The sequence below is a fragment of the Ambystoma mexicanum genome, chromosome 6p (assembly GCF_040938575.1).
Source record: "Ambystoma mexicanum isolate Mex_15411 chromosome 6p, UKY_AmexF1_1, whole genome shotgun sequence".
NCBI classification, from domain to species: Eukaryota; Metazoa; Chordata; class Amphibia; order Caudata; family Ambystomatidae; genus Ambystoma; species Ambystoma mexicanum.
In genome coordinates this window covers 929,136,596-929,163,458 of record NC_090935.1, presented here as the reverse complement: position 1 = coordinate 929,163,458, position 26,863 = coordinate 929,136,596, and positions in this window count along the sequence as shown.

Here is a 26,863-nt window from a genome sequence, read left to right as displayed (position 1 = left end):
ACAAATATGCATGGCCCACGCTAAGATAAACTGTAGGCCACTTTGTGACTCCAGACACCACAATTAACTTGTCATGGTGTTTATTAGACCGCCATGAGCCCATCTACAACTAATGATCAGTTGTATACATAGCATGCTTCCTATGTCTTCCACAAAGTGGCAAACCTGTGTCACTCCCCTAGGCTATTTGATATTATGGAGTATACATGGGAATTATAGATTCAGTAGTACAGCATGTGAATATGTAACGATACTGATTTGTTATTTGTGGGAAGAATTAATCACCAAACACATCACAACTAATTAGAAATGCAAGGGTTGAACGTTACAAATCAGCCAAGAGGTCAATACGTGCAAAGACTATGGGCCCGATTCATGGAAATGTGTGCAGAAATCCTGCAAGGGCTGTGCGTTGAGAATGACACTGCGTGAGCCTGAGCGCAGAATAAAATATGCATTCCCTGCGTTTTCATGGAATTTCATGCAGAACCACCACATGTGCAGGCTGTGTGTGGAACACCCACGACACGCCCACAGGCAGAGCCATATCAACCATGCAAACCGACCTTTGCGCACTCCTCGTGCGTGATTTAATGCACTCCTGACAACCTGCCTGCGAACCCCCACAAGCAGCCAGCTCCCCGCTGGGGTGCGTGCGGTTCCCCTTAACTATATCCAGTACCCCCTCAACATGCATACCACGTATCATAAAAGTCAACATTAGCCGCTAAATATGCATGCAAATCCTTGCAAACCGCTCCTGTACCCTGATACCATGCATACACGCACTACTAAGTCCGATCAGAATACCTGACTGCATGCACACACCCCATAATTTGACTTGCGATCTTACCATTGTGCGATGATTCCATGTGCAAGTGCATGTACGCCTGCCTTCGGGTGGTGGATAGTATGAAGGCCTTGCATGGCCAATTCCCTGCCGAGAGGTTGCCTGCTCGAATCCATGAATATTTCTCGTGCCACGCAATTGTGGGCGTGCGATGGACTGCCTGCGGGCCGTCCCTCGTAATGGCCACTTTTTCACAATTTCTACCCCTTTCACCGTGTTCCGCCCCCTTCTCTGCCCTCTGTGCAGGCCTCTCCCATGCTCTGCATGGTTTCTCGCACAAGGTGCTCAATGCCTTGCAGAAAAGTGCAGAGCCTGCACGAACTCCACATAAGTCCGGGAAAAGTGCTGTGCATTCGATTCCATGAATCGACAAATGCTAATTTTCATGCAGTTTGGGGTGCAAGTACCCTAATTTCTGCACAAATAATTTCATGAATCCGGCCCTATACATAAATTACTTACCACAACCAATCTACTTTGACAACCATTCATTACTAGCCAGCAGCAAGAGAATTGATTATCAATGTGCACACTGGACACACCCAGACAAAATGCCAGTAAAGGAATAATGGTAATACAATATGTTTATGCAGCACTTCATGCAGAATCCTTGACTCTATAACACTATATAGCCGTTGTTAGTACTACACATTTAATGTTTATGAACCTCGGGGCACAATCCTGGATCCTGCAGCCTGATCACATAAGCATTGGATGAGAGCTTAACTGAGCTAACTTGCTAACATTGTGAAATATGGTACAGAACTTAATAATGAGGGACTCATTTCCGAATCCACCAGACCTTTAAATGTGATGCTAACAATAGGTTTAAAGGTAATATTCCTGGTTTCACACATTTTATTAACACTTCAGGGGATTGTCTTTGCTTTTCCAGGCTTACTAAGAGAAGTGTAATATGCATTCCCGTTCTGCCTGCAAACTGGTTTGTTTCATGCTTTGTATCCCAATGGAATTCATCTGTTTTCAACATATGCTTAAAGCGCAGTGAGACCACCAATAGTGGCAGACACCATACAAGACCTCTTACATTTCATTACAAAAGCAGGTGGATTCCAAAGGAATCCTTTAGACATTCCTCCCTGAATCATTAATTGTGGATGCATTTGGACTTTTTCCAAAATATAGTGGGAAAAATAAGTTTTAAGTCACATTTAAATGTATCTATACTTTTTGGTGTTGGCACATTTTGGTGGTGATGCCGAAACAATGCTAGAGATAAGAGAGAACGGCTGTTAGGAAACAGATTATCTGGTTTGTATAGCAGCTGGCTATGCTTGCAAATGAATTGACCGAACTATAATTTTTTCATTTCAATGGCTCTCTTCCAAATAAACTGAGAAGGGCTTGTGTAACAAACGTTGGGCGAATCAGGAGTTCTGATGTATGTGCCCAGCTATGGGACAGTGATCCACTCCTGGGAGGGAAACAGGGGCTTGTCTCATCCTCTTCCATGCTTCCACTCATGCCAGTTGTGGGCACCAGAACCTTCGGTAGACATCTTGGAATGGTATGCTTATCATTAACCAGTGACTGAAGAAAGAACAGCAGTATTGTAACATTTCTAAACGTGCAAAGGATCGATCCTGATAAAGTTACATGTATTGGGTGTAACACCCCAGAGGAAAAAACACTTAAAAATCTGTTAATTCTTTTTTTATTTTTATTTTTTTATACTTGATTAACCCTCAAGGTTTTTACAAGAATTTGATGCTTTGGCTTTCTAACCTTTATCTATTTTCTCTTTGTCAGCCACTGTTAAAATCAAGTCCATTATTTTCGCTGTTGCCATCACCCAAGTTGTCTTTCCATCTCCGATTAGTCTTGACCACCAAACCTCTTTATCAAAAATGTGGGCTGTAGCTAAAATAGGCTTCAGACAAGGTTGCCTGATGTTTTCCACTCCTGGGCATGATAAGAGGAGGTGCCTCATTGTTTCGATCTCGTTTGGGTTTTTGCAGAATCTGCAGTTTGAGCTTGCCAAACCTCGGATGGCCAAAATTTCATTGGTTTGTAAAAGGTTTAGGCGTGCTCTTAAAAAGGTGCTTCTCGGCTTCCGATTGGGGGAATTTTCCCCACAAATGGTTGAAGGACATGGAGTCTCTGAGTCACATGCAAGAGGTGCGAAACCAGATTATAGGTTACTGGTTGGTCATATGTGCTGGCCCAATCAAGTTTGTTCATTTTTTTGTGAATCTTTGTCGGAATTCCAATTAGCTCTTGTTTAGAGCATTGGATCAGTTCCAATTTGGCTTCTTGTTCAGCTGACCACTCGTTAAGAGCAGTACATCGTCCTCCCTCCAACTCATTATTAACTGCTACCAATAGCTCAGGGCGGTTTTCCAGGAAAAGTTTCCTGAACAGCATCATGGTGTTTCTTTCTAACACGGATTGTAGCGAAAGCTGGCTCAGTTTGCGTCTTATTAGGACCATAGGCGTAGAGTTCGGCAAGTTCAGAACTTTCCTCCAGTAGTGGCTTTCTAGTGTAAGCCAGATCTTTTTTGGTAGCCCCGGCCTGGCTTCAGCCCCATAAACAAGCAATGGGACGACCTTAGCTTTGTAGTAGTCTATGACAGATGCTAAGGAGAAATGGCCATACTTCTTGTCAATGGCTTTGGCCTGCGATGTTAGGCTCTTTGTTTTTTCTAGCAGATGTTTTTGCATGGCACTTTCATGTTGCGAGCTGTCCAGCATGATACCTAAATACTTAAAGTCGGTTACCTTTTCAATATGTTTGCCCTTCATTTGCCAGGCAAAGTTGTCTCCTTTTCCACGACCCTTTCCAAAGGATAGAATTTTTTGTTTTCGATTAGTTGATTTCAAGGTGATTTTCTGAGATATATTCAGCAAAGTTGGTCAGCTGTCTCTGTAATCCAATGGCTGTTTGGTCAACAAGGATAATGTCATCCGCCTACAGGATCCTTGATATTTTGACCTTTCTGAGTTGGGGTGGGAAAGCTCTAACCTTGTGCTCTGTTTCCTTATAGTCGCCTATGAAGCTCAAGAAGAGTGCCGGGGCCAATGGGCAACCTTGTTTTACCCCACGGTTTGTGGGGATTTCTTCAGATAAAAACCCTAGATGGTTGAGCCGGACTTGTAGTTTGGTATTTGTGTGGAGTGCTATAATTGGATGTAGTATGGCAGCCGGACAGTTCCATTTTCTTAGCATCTCCCACAGACTTGCTCTGTCTACTTGATCGAAGGCTTTGCTTAGGTCGATAAAAGCCATAAAAGTTCGAGGGCCACCTGTTAGTGATTTTCTTTTTAGGACACTCAGGGCCCGATTCTCATCAAGGTGTTAAATACCGAAAAGGGTTAATGACCGTTTCGGTACTTAAGACCTATTCTGAAGGTGGCGCATTTTTCCGAAGTCGGAAGGAAGGGCCACTTTCAGAATACATGTGGCGGTTGCTAGGATGGGTTGGAAACCAACCTAGCAACCGCCACATTTGTAAACTGGCTTTTTGGAAGCCTATTATTGTGGCACTCCGCCAGTTTAATATGTGCGCTAAACTAGCGCACATATACGGTACCCTTTTGGTGCTGTTAAACTGGAGGAGTGCCACAAGAAGCCTTGTTTGGTGTAAATGGAAGTGTCCATATACACCCGTGTTGTATATGGACACTTACATGTACACCAAAGCAAGCAGCTTCAACGTTGCTGCAACGTTGAAGCTGCTTGCTTTGGTGTACATGAAAATGTTCATATACAACACACGGGTGTATATGAACACTTTCATTTACACCAAACTGAGCAGCTTCAACGTTGCAGGATGCAACGTTGAAGCTTCTCGCTTTAAATAAAAGTGTTCATATACACCGCACATGTGTATAGGAATACTTTTATTTAAACCAATGCGAGCAGCTTCAATGTTACATTCTGCAACTTTGAAGCTGCTGGCTTTGGTGTAAATTAAAGTGTTCTTGTACACCACACGGGTGTATATGTACACTTTAATTTACACCAAAGCTAGCAGCTTCAACGTTGCAGGATGCAACGTTGAATCAGCTCGCTTTAAATGAAAGTGTTCATATACACCACACGGGTGTATATGAACACTTTCCTATACACTAAAGTAAGCAGCATCAACATCCTGCAATGTTGAAGCTGCTCACTTTGGTGTATCGGCAGCATTTTCGTTAAATAACAATTCCCTCGTAATTTAATGAAAATGCTGCCGAGATTCTGCAATCTAATGGAAACAGGCGGATTACAGCGAAAGCACTGTCGTGCTTTGCGATGATGCCCAGGCCCACTTCAGAATAGCAGTGGTGCCTGGGCGTCAAGAAATGGCGCAGTGAATCGTGCTATTTAGCCCGTTCACTGCGCCATGATGAGAATCGGGCCCCAGAGTTAGAATATTGATGTTAGTACCCACGTTCTTTTTGAAGCCGGACTGGAAGGGGTTCTCGCAAGGAGCCCCACTTGCCCATGTTTGAAAGTGGTGGAGGAGCAGTGACCTGTATACTTTGCCAATCACATCTAAGAGAGCAATAGGACGAAAGTTCTTGGGGTTGTCTCTATTTCCTATCTTAAAGATGGGGACTACTACTGAGGTGGTCCAAGATCTAGGTAGTTCCTTGGCAATTGTTGGTCTTTGAAAGACCTGGCTGATGAACAAAGACCATTCTTCTGGGTGCTGTTTCAAATGCATGTTTGTCAATCCGTTGGGGCCAGGGGCACTTGAATTTTTAAGTTTCTTCAGGGTTTCCAAGATATCTTGTCTGTCGTGAAGCTCTACCCAAGATGACGTGCCTCGTTCCTGTACGATTTTCGATGTTAACAAAGAATCGTAGAAGAGACTTTCATAGTGCGTCGTCCAAGTGTCTTCTCCAATGCTGTTTATTAACAAATCTGTCATAGTTCGTACTGTGTATTTGATCAGAGCCCAGAATTTGCAGGAGTTTTTGCCGCAAACAAGCCTCAGCATTTCTTCCGAGTCCCTTTGGCATAAGGTGTAGCGATAGTCTTTCAGCCAGATCTTATATTTCTTCAGCCCTGCAGACAGAGCTTGTTTATTTGTGTCAGAGCTATTGCTGGCTAGTGCTCTTCTTAATTTTCCAAGGGGACGTCTTCTTGCGACCAATATTGGGTCGTTATTATGGACGGATTTTTTGTTGTCTGCCTCAGGGTTAAGTTTTGTTTTTTTAAAGATATTAAGCAGTGAGTAATAGTCTGGTTGAATGTAAGCCTCTCCCAATAATCCCAACTGAGCGTATTTGTTGGTCAAAGTGGTGATGTTATTTATGCTCAGGGAGAGACGGTTTCCTTTGGAATTTACTTCCAGGTTAGAGTTAGGCATTGCTTTTTCTGCTAAAATAGCTGGCCACGTTATACAGAGTAAATTGTGGTCGCTTGCTGTGGTTTTGAGGATATTAAAGGAGACGATCATTGCAAGAAGGGCAGTTGAAACAAAGATGTAATCGATAGTGGCCGATAAATTACGACCTTTGCAAGTTGGAGTACGGTTGGTGCCGGCATAAGTGGTGTCGAGATTAACTAGATCCCTCAAATTCATCAGAGAAAGCCAATCTTTGCCACGCAACTCTGCCAAGGTCCCTGGCAGCTGTAAAGGAGCAGTGGCCCATATGCTTTGCCAATCACATCTAAGAGAGCAATAGGACGAAAGTTCTTGGGGTGGTGTCTATTTCCTCTCTTAAAGATGGAGACTACTAATGAGGTGGTCCAAGATCTAGGTAGTTCCTTGGCAATTGTTGGTCTTTGAAAGACCTGGCTGATGAACAAAGACCATTCTTCTGGGTGCTGTTCCAAATGCATGTTTGTCAATCCGTTGAGGCCAGGGGCCCTTGCATTTTTACGTTTCTTCAGGGTTTCCAAGATATCTTGTCTGTCGTGAAGCTCTACCCAAGATGACGTGCCTCGTTCCTGTATGATTTTCGATGTTAACTAAGAATCGTAGAACAGACTTTCATAGTGCGTCGCCCAAGTGTCTTCTCCAATGCTGTTTATTAATGACTCTGTCGTAGTTTGTACTGTGTATTTGACCAGAGCTCAGAATTTGCAGGAGTTTTTGCCGCAGTTCTGCCAAGGTCCCTGGTGGCCGTAGAAACCTCTTTGCGCAAACTGCATTCCAGTCTCCGCAGATGAAGAGATGTGGTTCAGAATGGTCGGTATATGATCAATCGATTTCTTTCTCCATCATGTCCAGGAAGTCATGATTTTAGATGGTGTCTGGATTCCATAGGTATTTATAATTATGGCCGATGTTGTCAGTGATTTACGTAGGTCTGAGTTCAAATAGTTCCACTTCACTTGAACTGTTAATAGGAAAAGAGTCGATGTCAGAATTTTGACCATTTTCATCCCTTTCCCTGTGCGTATCAGAGTTAGCAGGCCTGATGATGGCTGCCCTTTTGGGCCTTTCTTTGCCGGAGCAAAGGCTAAGTCGAACCCATCTAAAATGGGCTTTTTTGTGAGCCACGTCTCCGGGAGGCACAGGATGACAAAGGATGCCAGGTTCACATCCCCTGGCACCATAAAATGGACAATCCCTTGTGTGTTCCATGAACCTAGCCTGATAATTGAGTTGATGTTGACTCGTTTCATTGGCATGGCAATTTTTCTGGGTGGACTGGAGTTGCTATTTTCTTTGAGGAGCAAGAGACTTCGGAAGCCAAGCCCATAGGTTTTGTAAAAGGTTGAGTTTTTCTCTTTCGGTCGGCTGCTCGGAATCGTTTACAACGTTCTGCATGAAAGTTATTTTTATTGATGTTAATGGACCACAAGTTCTTTGTTCACTCTTACCAACCGCCTCTTGTCTTTCTTCTTTATTGGGATTTCGTATTTACTTGATGAGACTACATTTCCTTTCGCGCCGTGAGGACTACTTGTCGTCTCCAAGTGTCGTTCAGTTGGCTTCTCTTTGGGTCGTGTTTGGGAGGGCTTATTTCGGCTATTGTCGAGTGGAGATATGTTGTACTTAGTGTTCTCTTTTCTTGTTGATGAGCTCGAATGTTTCTGCTTGCCTTCTGTGTATCTCCATGTTGTTGATATCTAGGTTCCTCAATTACTCTGAGATCATATCCCAATTTTAAGAGGTTTCCCATGGAGTCGTGTAGCCTCTGTTTTACCGATCTGGAAGTTATGCACAAATAGGTGGTCGCCTGTCAGCCTTCATGACTTGGCTCAACTATTTGGAGGTCATTAGATTCCACTGATCTAAGTTTTGGGATGCTGTGGAACAGTTCCATTACTGTTCTTCTGTTAACATGTTGACATATTCGCTGTTGCCTATTTGTTCAAGTTTAAAGGCTGGATTCGGTCTCTTTACTACTTGGGTTCTGGATTTTATTGAGGTGCCTCTACCTCGGTTTTCCTTTTCTTGCATAATGTCCCTCCTATGATCTCTGCGGCCTTCTCTGGGAGAGCTTCTCATCTGCTGTTCTCGTGTAGTTTGCTATCTTTCTTTTAGTTTGCTTGTTTTCCTCACCGGGTTGTAATTTAGTGAGTTTGATGCTTTTGAGTGATAATGCCGTCGAGAACCTTTGCCTGGGTTCTCATTTTCCTTATACAGCGGCAAGGCAGAGCTCCATTTTTCAGTTTTAGCCACCTTCTTGCAGCGTTCCTCCAGTGACAGAAAGAGGAGTTGATCTTTTGTCTCAATGGCATTGATATCTATTGTCAGTTCCAATCTATGGTCTTTAAGCCTATCAACCGGTGAGGTATCATCTGGAATGTTCACCAGAATTTCATCAAGATGTTGGCTCAGGTTTTCTAAAGCTTCATCCATCAGGAAGTCCTCAGTAGTTTTTGATGTGTCTGGGGAACTAGGTGACTCCACCAAGTCAATACAGGTAGGTGGAGTGCCTTCTTTAGGGTGGTTTGTGGTTGTGTCACTAAGTTTGCTGTTCACCGCTGATCTCACTTTCAGGTGCAGCTTCATACATTTTTGACGGCCTTTCCCTTTTCCAGCACAGGTAGGCGGAAGACCAGTTGTTTCTCTCTCCTCGGTGTTGCAACATGAGTTGACTTGTAGTCTGCAAAGATAGGGAAGTCTTTGTTTGACAGTAGCTCTGTGTCCTTGTTGATAGGTTTTTCAAGGTCAACCAGGAGTATTGACTCATTATCTTTGCACACACAATTGTGTTGGTGCTTCACTCCAGACTGGCTGATATTTTGCCATTGTCCTTGGAATCTCTTAAGGGGTTGTTAGTTGTCTCAGGCACTTTAGATTCTTTTTGAAGAGTGCTGCTAGACGTGTTTTTACCCATCCCAAAGCCACTTGGAATATTAGATGGTGTTTGGTTTAGTTCAGTCCAGTTGTGCAAGGTCTGGCACCCTACCTCTTTGGAGGTAGTTGGTGCTATTTGTACCTGCTCTTCAGCAGTCGCCTGCCATTGAGAAATTAGTTGTTCTCTTTCTTTTTGTTTTTATGTTGCCGCAATGTAGCCCTCCAAATAGAGAAGTTTGGAGTGCATCATTGCTGAGATTGTGCTGTGATCTTTTAAAGTGTTGTGTATCGACTCATACAGCTTTGTGAAGGGTGCAAGAGCCACCGTTACAGCTGACATAATTGTCAGAATGTCGAGTTTTTTCTTTGGCGAATCTGCAGGTAGAGATTCTGGTAGTTCACTGAGTCTTCTAGCTTTCAAAGGAGTCAACGTCATTGATGTAAGAGAGTCTTTTTTAGGTGGTCTGAGGCGAGGTTGAGTTGTGTTCAGTGGAACCGATTTTTCCTTTTCCTTAGGTTTGTTGGGGGGATCATTTAGCGTAAGTTTCCCTCTTTGACTTTGTTCCATATCAAGGTCAGGGGGTTCCTGTCGACCCAACCTATTCACGTCCGCTAGGGGTGCGGCACAGATGTCACCTGTGTTCTTTTCCTCACAAGTTGCTGGGGTTTTGTTTTTCACCCATCAGTTCTAATACAAGAATGTGGTCCTTTTGCATAAGATCTTCTTGATGGGGGAAGCGGACGGGTTTGAACCTATTGTTTTTTTCATTTTTGGAGACTGTGGGTTCCTCCGAGCTAAACACAACTTCCAACATTTTGCTGTCGCTGATTTCACAAATCTTTTCATATTTTCTTTTACATCGCTTCCCAAAGAAATCTTTTAGAGTGTGTGTTAAGGAAATGTTAGTTTCTACTGATTTCGGATTTTCTTTAGGTTTTAGTATTTTCCTGGTTGGACGTTTTGCTAACTGGTTTTTAGGATTGCTGGAATACAAGCGTTCATCACCTTTATATTTTATCGACCCACTTGGGTGTGTGGATTGGCCGCCTAGCTGGGCTGACCATGTTTTTTTTGTTCCTTGCAGCTCTTTTGCATTTCTTGGAGCAAGGACCTTCACCCTTGTTCACAGTGGGAGCTCTCGTAGGGGAAAGGTCTGAATGACTGCTCAAATCTTCTGAGTCCACACATTCCCTGTTTGGGTCCGGCTCGTTGGTCTATGATTGCGTAGGTTGAATTGTCTCATTATGATGAGTAGACAGCAACTTGTCATCTTGTGGTATCAGGTGCATTTCGATATTCACCCTGAAGGGTTGGCCGTGGTGCGTGCACCCTGCCTGCAAGACTTCCAACGCGTCACCAGATTTACTGCTGCCGATGGTGTCCTACTTGGCGTATCCTTAGAAGTGCCATCACATTCCCTGAGTAAGGGAGCACATGTGACAGAAGACTCCTCTCCCATACCAAGGGACTCAGCAGACAGCACCTCTCCGGCGCCACCTGGCGCGCATTCTTCATCCACAACCCACCCCTCCGGGCCAGCCACTCCCTCCCCTCCGTTACTCAGTGCCGTCCGTCCTCCGGCAGGAGGTGCGGAGCCAGCGGCCGGTGGAGAGGGGCACGTCCTCAGGGAGCCTTCGCCAGGTGAGGCAGATGAGGCAGATTAGGACTGCACCACCTTAGGTAAGTCCAAGACTGTTGGGGCTGGGCTTAAGAGAGCGGGCAGGTTCGTAGCTGGTTCTTCACATGTTTCGACGGCTTGAAGGAGTCTTGGCGGCTGATGGTGATCTGCCATGACGATTGTAGGTTGCTGCAGGGACAGCCGAGGCCGCAGAGCCGGGGTGGTCTCTGGTCCCAAGGGCTTGTTAGCCACCGAGCGTGCTCCCAGGAAATTTGCCGGGCCGTAGCTACCTGGTCTGAGGTGGACGTCGCCCCGGCACCCAAGCATTCAGTGTCGGGAAGGCCATCGACAAGATATATAAACAGTCCGCTTTCACATTGCCGGCGAGGGGTTTCTTCTTTTCCTCGGCGAGGGGATGCAAACTCCTCAGGCGACGGCCCGTCTCTTGAGCGGTGGGGCTGAGCAGAGCAGCATCCATGGGGTCTATGGTGACCATAGCGGCCATAGACTGCCAAAGACTGCTACTCTGCCGCTACTCCGTGGCCGTTCCACGGAAAAGTGGGGATTTTAAACAGTCTCCTCCCCGCAGGTCACACACTGAAGACAAACTGAGGTCTGCAAATGCTGGAAACAAAGAGTAGCTGCAGTCACTGCCAAAGACTGCTACTCTGCCTCTACTCCGTGGCCGCTCCACAGAAAAGTGGGGATTTTAAACAGTCTCCTCCCCGCAGGTCACACACTGAAGACAGACTGAGGTCTGCAAATGCTGGAAACAAAGAGTAGCTGCAGTCACTGCCAAAGACTGCTACTCTGCCGCTACTCTGTGGCCGCTCCACGGAAAAGTGGGGATTTTAAACAGTCTCCTCCCCACAGGTCACACATTGAAGACAGACTGAGGTCTGCAAATGCTGGAAACAAAGAGTAGCTGCAGTCACTGCCAAAGACTGCTACTCTGCCACTACTCCGCGGCCGCTCCACGGAAAAGGGTGGATTTTAAACAGTCTCCCTCCCTTTGGTCACACACTGAAGACAGACTGAGGTCTGCAAATGCTGGAAACAAAGAGTAGCTGCAGTCACTGGCAAAGACTGCTACTCTGCCGCTACTCAGCTACTCATTAAATCTGTTAATGGACTGCAAAGCAACATGGCAGTTAAGATCTTTGTTATTTGCCAGATATGGTATGAACTCTGAGGGATTTGTGCCTGATATGTTTTGATATGGTTAATCTCAGGGAAGAATCAGGCCCTCTCAATTACAGTAGTACAGGTGTTGGAAAGATTTATCATCATCATTTAGAATGGTTATCTTTTCGTCAAGGTTGAGAAGTCATATTTCTGGTTCTCCTATAATTGTCTGGTGAATGCTTTTGGTTGATTTGATGTTACACTATGAATTTTTCTTTGGCTCTCACCTCCACCCTCCTCAATCCTTCCACATCTCGCCTATTTTGTGTTTAATTAGACAGTAGTTGTATGATTGGGCAGTTGATCTTTTGATGTCGTCTATTTATGTTTATTATGAATTGGGAAAATCATGTTAGTAAAATGCGAATTTTATGTGTATGTGTAAATGGTTCAATTTTAACCAGACACCATAAAAAAATAAAATAAATAAAGGTACATTTTGCATGACCTTGGAATGGTTTCAGTATTTTGTAAGGCGTTCCAAGGCAAAGGCAAGCAACTTGAAAGCACATCTAGCAGAAAGCTTCCTCTACACTCTGATAGCAGTACATATCACAGCCATCTTGAAATGCTTCTCCAAGTCGTTCATAACAAATACATCACTAGCCAACAAACTTGAGAGAAGGAACGTTACACAATGTCTGCACCGGCAAGAACAGGAGCCTGACAGTATGTATTTTGAGACTCTAAAAGATACTTTGACAGACAAGGCTCACTTTCACTTTTTAGATGCATTTTTCCTATCATCAGCCCTGTTGGAATTATTACAACAAGCCTGTTTTGATATGTTTTCACCTAATTACTGAGTAGTGTCTTGTGATGTGAGTCACACACGTAGGGGCACTCTGGCTGTGCCACCAGGTGTCATTTCGGCAGAGCAAGGCCACTACAGAAACTGCTATCACAATGTATCTTGCTCCATACTTCGCTGTTTGGGGGATAGAGACGCCAAATCATTTACAACTTTTTAAGCTGATGGAGCCCATCTGCATCGCTGGAGCCTCGTCTTCGTCAAGCGACGTGACACATGATTTACCTGGTCCGCACATGCCAAGATTGCCAGGTAGATTAAAGACATCTTGTGTGGGTTGACAAAGGAAAAGCTCTTGGGAGAACCCACAAAGCTCTTACACTCGTTGGGTACAGACATCTCTGTTTTTGGCGCAACGTGGCACAGCTGTTCAGCAACGTCCATGTCCATCTGATGCAGAGAAAGAGACAAACTGCTGGGAGGGGCACATAGGATATGAGCCAATTCTGCATGGCAAGGATACCTCAAGAACAACAGAATTTCCGTTCGGCATCAACAGGCCCCCATCCCGGCAGCCACAGGCCCCCATCCCACCACCGACACACCACACATGCATCCGAGAAATGGCATGGAACTTAAGAAAATTTGTGTGAACTATGGTCGAAAGGTGGTACTGAACCACCCTGTCACTAAACAGCTACAGGCTTGAAGTCTGCACCCCAGACAACTGAGACTCATCCTGATTGTTTTTTTTTTCCTGTGAACTACTAACCTGCTTTCTTTAGAACACAGGGCCTGAAATAAATTAAACACATTTTGCAGGCTGCTTGCTACAGAATATACGTGTGTCTGTACACAAATCACTTTAACTAGCAGTGTACAAACCCTATCATTCAAGGGAGAGCCACTGCAGGCTTGTTCTATTAATTCAAATGTAGCCTTTTTAACCTCATACTGAGTTGAAATTGAGTTTCTAAAACTATCGTTCTCAGTATACATAATCAACCAATACTTTTATTTTGAAAGGCTTTTTTAATTGTCATTATGCACTGTAATTTATCACAATGAATTGATGACAATTATGCGAATTATAACAATATTTCTTTCAAACCTTAGAAGATATGTTCACAGATTTCTATATAAAAGTGACATTATCAGAACGATCACAAGCCATACAAAGAATTACATATTTAGACACTATCTTTAAGCCTGCCTTCAAATTACACCAAGCAACTTCACACTTCCCTTAAAAAGAGTTGTTGTTCAAAGAAAATACAGAGACATTTCAAACAGGACAGACCTACGCGAACGCGCACATACTCTGTGGTGTGCGTTTTCAGCAGAGTGGCAAACTGTGTTGATGCTAGTGTCTTTGTCAACACAAGTATTGGCAATGCCAACAGTTTTGGCTTTTGTGTAGGTATGGGAAAAACTCTTGCCAGTCTCTGCTGTAGTGCTATTACCTGGCCATTGACGGTAGCAACTGCAAAATCATGCTTGGACATATCATAGCAGTGCCTGGCAAATGCCAACTACGTATACATAAGCCAAAACGGTTGGCTTTGCCAATGCTTGTTTTTAACAGTACTTCAGTGAAGGATAAGCATAGTACTTATAAATAGAGTGGCTGAAACCAGACTTGTTCATGATATTTTTATTACACCAGTAGCCACATTTAGGTTCAATTAAATCATTAACTCTCAGACGATTGCTTTGAAAAACCACTGGCAAGCATTTTGAGTGAAACATGTGATGGTATGGCTTGAAAATGTCACTCAAAGGGATCCCAGGAGGATGTGTTTCGGCCGTGAAGGGGCAGGGAATGGGTGGAAATGGCAACAGGAATTAGCATGGCCATGAACAGTGGGTGGGTAAATAAACAAACAACACTACAAGCTTTGTGCCCCTCCTCATATGCCATTTTTACCTAGCTGTACTCTGATGCAATAGTTTGAGTCTATAGGTGGTGCTTACGTGCCACCTAATAGCCAACGCTAATAAGTGAGATGCTTTCCTATCCATGTCACATTTTGTGTGTTTGGCTTGTGTTTATGCTACGATAGTATGCTTCTTTCCTCCAAGACATGCTCTCCCACAGTAGGGAGAACCAGATCAAAGCCATTATTGCCAGTGACTTTTCTGCGGGAGCAGTGCTCAAAGGAGGAGCCCACCCTGTATGACACCCTCAATAACTCTGCATGTATGTTAGCAGCTCTAAGGAAAAGAGACAGCTGGAAAATGTCTGATCAGAACCAGTTCGGATTTGTCCAAACCCTTTGCTATGGCACTGTGGAAGGAGGCGTAGCGTGTAGTGAGGCCAGGGTATCAGGAATGTACAGAAAGATGCTGCAAGAAGACCCTTCCCGAGTTCTAGCCTCAAGTTTGCTTCTCTGAAGCCGGATTCGCTAAAATACTCCACCCAATGATGTATAGTTGGTAACATAGTTCAACTTTTCCTATGGTTGAACACTCTTGTTATTCGGCACAATGTTCTCCTAACTCTTCTCTCTCCCTTGCCACTCTGGAAACGTTAAAACTTGTAAAGATAACCACAGCATATTTTTCCTGTATCGTGACGTCCCATACTCACACTCCCCATCAGAGTTAAACTCAGTAGCCCTTCATTTGCACGTACCTAATTGCATTTCTGTAAGGGTACTTCCAACGCAACGGGAAACACCACTTGTTTCCCAGGCATGTCTCTATGCTACCGACTTTAGCAGTGCTAAACTATAACTCTGGACAGGCATGTTTTCCTGCTCTTTTGAATATTCTATGTTTTTTTTTGTTGATAAAATATACACAAAGACATGCTTTTGATTTCTTTATGTGCAGTTTATTTAAGGAAAATGTATGTCCACCTACTAAATGTCACAGTATCTCTTTTTTGTGCAGCTATGTTTATTTTGTAGATTTCTACTATTCCTCTACGATAGCCCAGATCCCCATTAGATATGCCTGCAGGGGCAACACTTGGCAGCATGACACAAATAACAGTGAGCACAATCAAACTCAGATGTCACATGCTCCTTCAATCGATGAAGTTACAGTAGATGCCTCCACCCATGACAAGGCCCCATGCCCCATCTTCTTTTGGTACGCTATTGTCTATCGCGCCATTTCCCCATGACTTGCCTTTGTCATTGTTGGGCTGTAAGGTACTGTACGAATGATAGTGATTATAGTGGGGATCTGTAGTGAACTCTGCCGATGCTTATTGGCATCTAGTGCTCCACCAGAGCAGTAGAAGGTAAAGGGTCAGGAATGGGTCAGATAAGGGTTGGTAAATGTGGCAAATTGTTGACTTCTGTCCTGCAGGAGTATAAGGATGAGTAGAGGCTCAAGCAGCAACTCAGCCCTCACACTTCTACAAACCAAGAGCCAACACATGCATAAAGGTAAAACAGGAACAATCAAGATATATACATCCTTCACCTTTTGTGGTAACGTGGGCCAAGGGAAAGATATATTCCTAAGAGGGGTGTGAATGCGATTCAGTAGTGACCCAAACAGCAAAATATCACAGCTCAAAATAAAGGGAATGTCCGAGAATGGATCAATAATATATATATATATAAGAATAACGAAAGTATAGAAATTAGAAGCACTAAGCACTTTATGTATCCCCACACAAGGAATACTACCTCTAGGCTGCCAATCGCACATTGCACTTTATCAACAGTATGTTGTATTCTCTGGCTGCTAATTGCACATTGCACTTTATCAACACTATGTTGTATATTGCAAGTTTGCACAGCTAATAAAAACAAGCATTTGCACTTTAGGAGGTAATTTCTAACATATGAACCAAAACATATTCCTGCCAGGAGCACCATGCACCTTATCCCGAACACCGTATTACCTTGTTAGTATCAGGTTTGATGACTAATATATATTATATGCCTAAACTGTAAGAACCAGCCCTCACAGTGAGTTACAGCATGCTGCCGTGGTGAATTGTGCATACGACAGAGAAAAGTATTCAACTTACTGAAAGGAGCACAGTAAAGTAATGTTCTCAGAACTAATTACCTCTAGCCACGTGAAAGGAAAAGCTAGCAAAACGGCATGTAATGAGACTTGCTTTCCAGCTTTTAACACCAGTAAGCTGTAAATGTGATTGCACACAATTTGTGGGTTGAAATATTTGTCAATGGTAACATCTGTCATGGAAATATGCCTGGGTGCGATCGTTGCACATTGTTGAAAAACGGCAAAAAGAAATAATATCTATTTACTTTTATGCTCCTTTGAAAATATTTTTGTTTACTTACTGTGACTAATCACGGTGAATACACCCTTCAAACATGGCGGATTTCAACCATAGATTGTCTGGATGTACATGCGACTCTCCATACGACAACCATAGAGATAATATTAGTTTATAAGTCCTTCCTTAGTGTTTACACCCTCAACTTGAACAAGCGGTGTGTTTGCCGCGAAATGCGTCATTGTTATCGTGTCATTTTACCTGTCCCGGACATTAAACTAATTAAAGAATTATTTTTGCCTGACAATCCTTGGTTTCCTGCCTCTATGTTTGGCGAAGAGCACTGGTTCCAAACCCCTTCCTGGAGTGCACTCCACCTTTCTTGTACCGAGGCAAAAGGACTTCACGATATCTATATATGTAATAGGATTATTGGGTGTCAGTCACCACCCTATTGTGAAGGTGAGTCGGACTCCCATAGGAAACTCGAATAATTCTATTGCTAATAACCTTTGAGTTGTATGATTTAACACGCAAAAAACTTGAAGAGAATTAGGGACACGTGATCCTCCCCATACTGCAAAGTTTGGTAAATATTTATTGAATTAAAAAAATATTAAGAATACAAGAAATAAAAATCGAAGTTGCAGCCAACTTCCCATTCATTTTCCCATAGACATCAAGGTACGTTTTTCCTGCACCACAGAGCCCAAACTACTGGACGGATTTGAACTAGGTCTGAGACAACTTGGGCATGAAGTGTTTGAAAGATGCCTTTTTAAAGGTTTGGGTTAATCTGTGTAGGAGTTTAAAAAAAATGTGATAGAGAAGGGCGTGCCCCCTTCTACAAAATAGATAGCTATATCTTGGGTAAATTGAATAAAACTGTTTTTTTTTAGAAATGCAGCAGCCAGCATCTTTGATTTTGCTTGATGCGAGAGATAGCTGAGGTTAATGCCAAGTTTATCGAAAAATGAAATGCTGCAAAAAAAGCCCTTTGCAAGTCAGAAAACATGCAAATGCCATCAGGTTAGCGGCGGAAGGGTGTTGGAGGATGGCTAGAGGGTGCCAGGTGAAATTTGGGAGTTGGAGGGTCTCTAGGGGCTTAGTTTGCAAAACAATGCTTTTCTGTAACCTCAGCAAAATCCTCAAATCGCCAACATCTCAAAACAAACTTCATCAAAGAAACAGCGTGTGTTGTGGGGGAAAGGGAGAGGGCATGGGAGGTGAGGAGGCCATCTGGGGAGTGGGGGAGCTGGAACAGATAATGGGGCATTTGTTGAGGGTGTTTGGGAGTTGGAGGGGCTCTAGGGGCTTTGTTTGCAAAACAAAGCTTTTCTGTAACCTCAGCAAAATCCTCAAATAGTCAACATCTCAAAACAAACTTCATCAGAGAAACAGCGTGTGTTGTGGGGGAAAGGGGGAGGGCATGGGAGGTGAGGAGGCCATCTGGGGAGTGGGGGAGCTGGAACAGATGATGGGGGCATTTGGTGAGGGTGTGGGGGCAAGAACGTATTTATTTCCTGCCATTTTTACAATATTTGCAGCTATACAAACTCCAGATAACAACAGTTATCTGTAAGTTCATACATAAAATGACTACAGATAGCCCAGGTTATCTGTAGTTCAGTACCTGCGGCTAAAGAAAAATCTGTTTTTTAAATAGTAATTTTTGCAGCTACAGTAAGGTTTGGGGGTGAAAAATCACTGGCCACAGCAGAAGGCCACAGTCATTGACACAATAGGCATCTGTGACTCACATCCATGCAGTAACTGGTACTAACCCTGCTTAAATTCAAAACCAGGAAGCTGCTGGCACTCTCAGGCCATGTTGCCTAATAAATGAGCACAAGCTAAAAGACCACTTAGAACAACATGGCCTGAGGGGGCCGGCCCCTTCCTCACTTTGCAGCTATGCAGGGTCGGCCCTGTTGCTGCATGGATAGGAGACAGTCCACTGTCCAGGATGACATGTGTTTTTTAGTTTTAATTATCTCATAACACGCTAAGAAAACACACAGCATCTGCATTATTATTTTTATAAATGTGCTAATGTCAATACTTGAAAATATTGCACTTAGAGACAATGTTTATGACTTTTGTTGAATTTCATTCTGGTACTTGTAGTTTCCCAGTCAAGATGGGGGAATAATGCCACAATTGTACACTTTTTGCCTAACATAGTTTGATAAGTATTTGTATATCTGGGTGACAATATGGTATGTGTACATTTCAAGTTATCTTTATAAAGCAGAGTATTGTTGAAAGCCAGTCATGTGGGTGAGGAGGAGAAATGATGCGAGGGCAAGTAAGTCATGAGTATTTTCCTATGATGTGGCAAGAAAGTTTGCAATCCTGGACACTGGTGCAGTTATTTGCCCCTGATTGTGGCGGCTTTTCAGGGCACAAGTAAAGGGCACATGTGGGTGGACAGTGTAACTTTTTTCAGAGGTTGGCTGCAACTCCTTGTTTTATTTTTAAATTGGTAAACTTCCACAAGTATTTGGTTACCAGGAGTTTTCTCATGTTGTCATGTTCCCAGTGAAGACGCTTACCCACAAGACCACAAGCACTTGTTTCACATTGGGATTTTGTTTTCCATGGTACACTTAACGAAAGATGGGGTTTAAAAGGTGAGCACCTTTAATAATTTGCCAGCATATTATTAGAACATTTCCTCTCTTATGTTATTTTTCTGGTGTTTCATTACTTTTTTAAAAGTCAAATGCTATTTTGTCTTGCACACTTTCTTCTAAGGGGAAGGTCAAATGAACTACATTTGTATATTTCACTTTAAGATATATTTTCACTTACTGTTCATATATTCGTGGGTGCACACTTTGATTTTTGCCAGTGGGCAAAAGTACCTGGTAATATGTTATTCTTGCAGCCAATAATTTTTCCCCTTGTCCGTGCTGCTTAATTGCAGTTAGTTGGGGTTGTGCGATGTATCACTACAGTCACCAAGAGACCGGCCATAAAACAAGGGGCTTGTAGCACGCTGCTTAACTAAAGTGTGTGATCCATGGCAAATTTGTTCATCTCACTGCACATTGCCTAAAAACATTATGAGTTCTCAAAGCTTGCAATCTTACCGCTGTCAAAACAGGTCAAAATCAGTCTGTGATTGATGATCATCTTTGAGCGATGGGTTGCAAGTGTTTCAAAATATAGAGTGGCCATTTCCACCGGCAATGGCCAAACGCTACAGCTAGTAGTCTCATACTTTATTTCAAATGGATAGTGGGCACGGCTGTCTTCCATGCCCACTGGCCATGGCCAAAGGCCATGGCTAGTGGTCTGGTAGTGTTCTAAATATCTATGGAATAACAAAACCCTTTAAATTCAAAGAAAAGACTTTAGTGGCAGGGACATTTAGGTGAGCAATACATTGTAATATAGCCCTTGAAATTCAAGGAGTAAACTTAGTTTGCAGGGACATTAGGGTGAGAATTTAACACAACAAAACCCTTGAAATGCAGCTAAAGCCACCTTAATCTCATGCTCCCTGTTGAGCAGCATATGACCACAATGATGACATCACAAATATAAATTTTTCCTACAAACTTGCAGAACCGCAATGGGCACCACCTTTCCCACACATATGTCAAATGGACAATGCGTATGTGGGAACAGAAAATTGAGCAGTGATACATTTCAGGATTGTACACACAAGATAATTTCCTGGAATCACTATATAGATGATTTATTTATAATATGGAATGGGAGTACCCACCAATGGCTAAATTTTTTTGAATAAATCAATTGGAACCAACATAACATCAAGTTCACAGAACAACATGACAAAAATCAAATTGTATATCTAGACGTTCAAATTCATTTGGAAAATGGTCAACTTGGAAGTTCTATACACAGAAAACCTACAAGCACACATTCTGTGCTTCATGTGAGTAGCTGCTTCTGAGAACTCCAATAAGCAGTATACCATATGGAGAAATGATTAGGACTTGCAGAAAATGTTCCACAGACACAGAGCACGCTAGATTCAAAGCACAAAGATCCCAAGAATGTGGATATCTGAAGAAAACAATAGAACAGACCTATGAAAAGAATAATGCCAGAAATCCAGAAGATCTGCTTAGAAAAAAGCAACCAGGAGAGCAAAAACCGAATATACTCAGATTCCGCACCATACATCAAGTGTCAGGAAAATACTAGATACACATTACAACATTTTGAAAATTGATTCCGACATTGTATTCCACCTTAGAGAGAGAGCTTCCAAAAACCTCTATCGATAAAATCAAAAATAGTGACTTCATTTCTCCAAAGAAATACCAACAAGACCACAAGGCAAAGACTCTTTGGCCCAATCACAGGCTTTTTTAAATGCAGCAAATGCAAAGTGTGCACACACGGTTTAAGTGTCAAACAGTATGTTAATCAACAGACAAAGGAAATAATGCTGATTGAAAATCATTTGACATGCGAAAGCACGTTGCTCTATACATAATACAATGTGGATGTGGAAAGCGATATGTAGGAAGCACGAAACATATGGCAAAATATGTAGCTTCCAGCACAGCAGAGCCATTAACAACAAAGATTAAGCATACACCGTGGCAAAACATTTCCAAGAGACACATCAAGGAGATCTATCCTCATTACAATTTTTTGTAATAGATAGAATTGACAATCATCTGCGAGGCTTTGGTATCCAAGTCCACCATAGAGAGAGGAAGATTACAACAGCGGGACTCTCAGTTCCTTCTTTTTTTTTTTTTTTTATTAAAGACATTAGTTTGTAAGTAAAAAACAAACTTTTTAGTCATTCCTCATCAGCTTCAAAATTCATACAATCAAAAAAAAAAGAAAACATCCACATTTTCAAGCATTCTGTGTGTTCGCTTCCTCAGCACTGCGGTTGTTTGGCAGTATCATGTCCATGAAGTTTATTAAAGCACAGGTTAACTGAGTGTTATTTCCTGCAATTAGATAACTCCACCAGTCTTCCATGTTCCCATTTTTCGGTGCAAATCTCTCTAGTTGCCGTGAACGTTGGACTTTTAAGTTCATGCATTCTATTACGAGATGTTTGCTTGATTCAACGGCTATCTCACAAAAGCGACATTTATCACTATCAGTCTTTGGATCTTTCCTTCTCCATAGAACCTCATTGGTGGCATAGAGGTTTAGACGTAATCTTAGGAACTGGTTCCGATGATAGCGAGAGGGAAATTTAGTAAGGTATCTTGGTTGTGCTCCCACTTTGTTGGCTGAGAATCCTAGATCGATTGCAGATGGTAGTTTGATTCTTTTTTCTGTGTTTGTTATCCAGTCCCAATTTCTGAATTTAACTTTCGCCACTTGTTGGATTTGCAACACCAAGGTCATACTTATGTCGGCTGCTTGTAGGATATCTAATAATTTCTCCTCCCAACGGTTCAGTAGTGATGCTGATGGAGCTATACATTTTGCACTCAATATTTGGTAAGGTTTTGCCGGCGGTTTTAGGCGCATTTTGTGCAAGGCTCTTATTGATTTCCATAACACCATGGAATGCAATGACTCGATCCCAAGTTCATATCTTATAGCTACCATGGGGGTGCTTTGTGGAAGGGTTAGTATTTTTTTCCAAAAAAGCCCCTCCAACCTCGGCCAAAGCTTGGCATCAAGGTTCCAGCCAGCTTCGCTTCCAAAACATATCGCTGGAACAACTTTCTGTAAGTAGAACGTTAATATTGGTTGCAACGTAAAAATCCCATAGTTTGCATGAAGTTTGGCTCCTTGTTGTCCAAAAATTTTCATTCGTGAAATAAGATTGTTAGTCCAACTCCATTCTCTTATTGAGATATTAAAAGGGATTCCTAAGTATCGTATGGCATCAACGTTATCCAGATACTCTCCCTGGACTTTCCACCTGAAGTGGTTTTTATTGGAACTTGTTCTTGGGCCTAATGCTATGACTTGCGATTTCGCAGCGTTTATTTCTAGTTGATTCGCTGATAAATATGTTTGTAATGCTGCCAGCATTCTTTGGAGCCCAATTTCAGATGCGTCTAGAAGAACAACGTCATCTGCGTAAATTACGTGACCAAATGACTCGCCGTTGATTTTCAGTGGGAAAGCCTATGTTTTTGCCAAAGCCGCAGGGAGATCGACAATGAAGAGTTTAAATAGTAGTGCAGCTAAATGGCATCCCTATTTTACACCCTTAGTAGTTTTTATATTGTCAGACAAGGCTCCGTCAGCATTTAACCGCACTCTAATACTGGTGTTAGCATATAATGCCATCAGTGGTGATAATAAATCATGTGGACAGCCCCATTTTATCATTTTTTCCATAGGAGCTCACGGTTGATACTATCGAACGCCTGCTTCAGATCGACGAACGTGAGAAAGAGTCTTTTCTTGCGTCGCAGAGCGTCCAATTTCACCATGTTTAGCAGTAGAAGGTTCAGTTCCACCCCAACACCTTTCGTGAATCCCGTTTGTCTTACATCAATTATGTTTGCACTGTCTGCCCATCTTGCAATTTTCTTTTGGAGAAAGGATGCAAAAAATTGTCCCATGGTGTCCAAAAGTGCGATCGGGCCGTAATTTATCGGATCATTGCGATTTCCTTTTTTGAAGATGGGAACCACCACCGCACTTTGCCAGGAATCAGGGATTTGCGATGTTAGTGCAATTTGATCGAATAGAAGTTTAATGAATTTCGCCCAATTTTCCTTGTGTGCCTTTAACATTGAATTTGTAATACCATCGGGTCCGGCAGCTCGCGATGTCTTAAGGTGTTGAATGGCAATTTCAATGTCTGCCACGTCTTCTATTACTGCCCAATCGCAGGGTTCAATTGTTGTTGTTGGAGACATTAAGGCATTTTGACTGTTGAACACGTTGGTGTAGTGCTTTACACACTCTAGTTCATTTACACCGTTTGTTAGTGAAAACGTCTGTTTTAAGTGGCCAGTATTGATAATTTGCCAGATCTTTCGGCTGTCGTTCTGGATTATTAGCTGTAGGATTTGTTCTGCTTGTTCTTGTACTCGCTGTCGGTTAAAGGATTTCAGCCAAGTTCTGTAGCGCAGACGTCTCTTGGCTATCAAAGAATATTGATTGGGACCACCAACTTTTTTTATCAACGTCAGATCATGTTTTAGCATTTTCTTTGCTTCACTTATCATCAGGCTAAAGAGGTGTTTCTTTTTAGGTGTTTCCAAGTTATTCTTGTGAGATCTGAAGGTGAATTGCTTCAGCAGTGGTACGTAGTTAACGGTGTCCAGTCATAATATCGAAAAAATAAAGTCGAATGACAAAAAAGTCGAATCAATAATGTCAAAAAAAAAAAAGTCGAATTTGTTTTTTTATTATTTATATATTTTTTTTGGGTTTGGTAAGTAAAAAAAAGGGGTAAAATAAAAAAAAAATAGAAAAAAGGGGGGTTGGGGGGGAACCCCCCCATTTCGAATAAAAAACGTATTAAAAAAAAATTCGACTTTTTTTTTTCGAGATTATTTTTTCGACATTTTGACTTTCGATTTTATTGATTTCGATTTTATGTCTAGGAACCCCCACTTCTGCCACTCTCATGTTCTTACGGGTAAGATCTGCTGTTAAGGTGTTAATTTGGTTCTGGTTGATTTGCAGCCTGTTTTGTGCGTGGTTAATGCTTAGAGGTGCTTTGTATCTCAGCTGAGTTTTATTCAGTTGGTCCCAGTATAGAACTAAGGCATTATGATCACTTTTTATAGAATGCCTTATGGTTAACCTTGTGATGTGTGCATGTAGATTTTCTGAGACCCATATGTAATCGAGCGTTTTTTTTAAATCACCTCGGTGCCAGGTGTCACCTGCCGAAATGTCGCCTTTTGTGCATCCGTTTAACATCACACAGTGGCGTAGAGATAATTCATACTCCAACTTGGAGCCTCGGTCTGCCACTTCCGTATGAACTTTGCTTTTATCATTGCTGGTTCTCACTTTCACTTTATTAAACCAAGAGTAATTCAAATCACTGCAGACCAGAATAAATCCATTAACAAAGTCCTCTAAACAATCGTCAATGTGCGAGGTGATGGACGTTAGGTAATCAAAGTCACTTATCATTGTAGAGTTCCAGTAGGTGTTTATGACCAACATGTGTTGTTTGTTTTTGTTCCAATGGTCTCCACCTACACGTTCCAGGGTTAATGCTTGAACAAAAATATTGGGGTTAGAGGAACTTATAACTTCCCATCCTGATGTATTTCCGATCATGGTTACTAGTCCAGAAAAGGGACGGCCAAATAGATTTTTCCCAGCCGCATTTAAAAAAACAGAATAGCCATCACTCATTGGATTCTCTCGCAACCATGTTTCTTGTAGACAAATGATAGGACTTTTAAATTGGAAAGCACAACTTTCTTGAAACAGGTGAGCAAATCCATGTGTGTTCCAGGAAGTTAAGAGTTGGGTCAGGCTGCTTGACCCTTCATGGTCCTATATGTCTTTGAAGAGTGGTTTAAAGTCACTAGCAGAGCCAGAGTGACCTTTCAGTTCATTCCACAGGTCTGCTCGAGCTTCCTTATTGGTGTTGGCTTTGCGACTTTTGGCAGCTGGTGGAGTTCGATGTTGCAGTGGATCTTCGCGCACTGATAGATCGAAGCCAAAGAACAGTAAGTCATCTTTGGCATCCATTAATGGTTTTGTTAGTTTCTTGGATTTCATGTGAAGAGTTACCCAATCAGATTGTATCTCGGAGTTGTATTCTTCGATCGCAATGTCGTCGGATCTTATATTGCATAGAGTTGGTATATAGTGTAATAATCTCATTACGTTTACTCTGTTGAGATTTACATCACAATTGTCTTCCAAGATATTTTCCAGTTCCAATTTTTGCCAATTCAAGTTTTCAGTCTCGCAGGTAAGATTTCTTTCATTCACTTTCTGATGTGTTTGTTTTTTTTGTTGTTGTGCTACAGTTTGTTTCAGGTTAAGAGTCGAGGGGGTGATGTCATTTTGCATGGCTGGATTTCTTCTTACCCACCGAGACTCTTCAACTGTAAAGTGTGTACTATTGTCTTTTAGGGCTGCTAAGTTTCTTGAATTTTTTTGTGTTTGGCCAGACCAATGTGTTTTTTTTGTCAGCGCCATTTTTGCCGCTTCCTCAACAGCAGATAATCTACACTGGTCTGCGGGTCTCTCTTTATGAGCCTTAACTTCATCCTCATCAAGTGAATAAGTTGAAAGATCACACAGATCTGTCAAGATGTTTGACTCATTGGTATTCGAGGAGGTCAAACTTTCACGACCTCGTTTCGCAGAGATTTGCGTATTTGGGGCAGATGATTGCCCAATATTGTATCCATCACTCGACTTAAGCTGCACCTTTGCCTCGGTAATAGATTTTGCAGTGTCTTGACGGGGAGGAGTTGTCAAGTTTCTTATAAACTTCTTTGCCTCATTTGACCGCGTTCTTTTTGGTGCAGGGCCTTTTTGAATGATTTTCCTGGGTTTGCTTTGTGTTTTTTTCAATAAGACAGGAAATTAAGTTTGAACGGTTATTGATTTCGCTGGTCCAGAAAATATCCCAAAGGAAACTCTAGGTTGTCCTGACGCTGCCTGTGCTTTTGGTAATTGAAGGGCAACTGGCTCATTCATTTCGGGAAGAGAGTTCATTGGTGTTACTGAAGGCTCCACAGTGGGCTGTTGCGGAGTCGTCAGGTCAATTGCGGCGGTCGGGGATGTAGTGCCGTCACTGCTACTGCTCTCTTTGGATTGGGAAGTTACTTTCTTTTCTTCTTTTTTTTTCTTGTGATTCGCTCTGTTACCAACGTTTACAAAGTTGTTAGAATCAACTTGGTTTTCAGCTTCTGGTTGCTTGTCCGTTTTTGCCGTTAGGTTTTGTAACTGGCTAGGTCATGGTATGCTAGAGGACTCTTTCCTTGGCCGTTGACAAGAGCACTTGTTTGTTAGCAGACTGCATCGAGGTTGTACCGCGACGTTGTGTCGTATCCATTTAGTGCATTCTACGATTGCCTCACTAAGGTCAGTTTTCTCGGAAGCTTCTCTTTTCGTTATATCATTTAAACGAGAGTG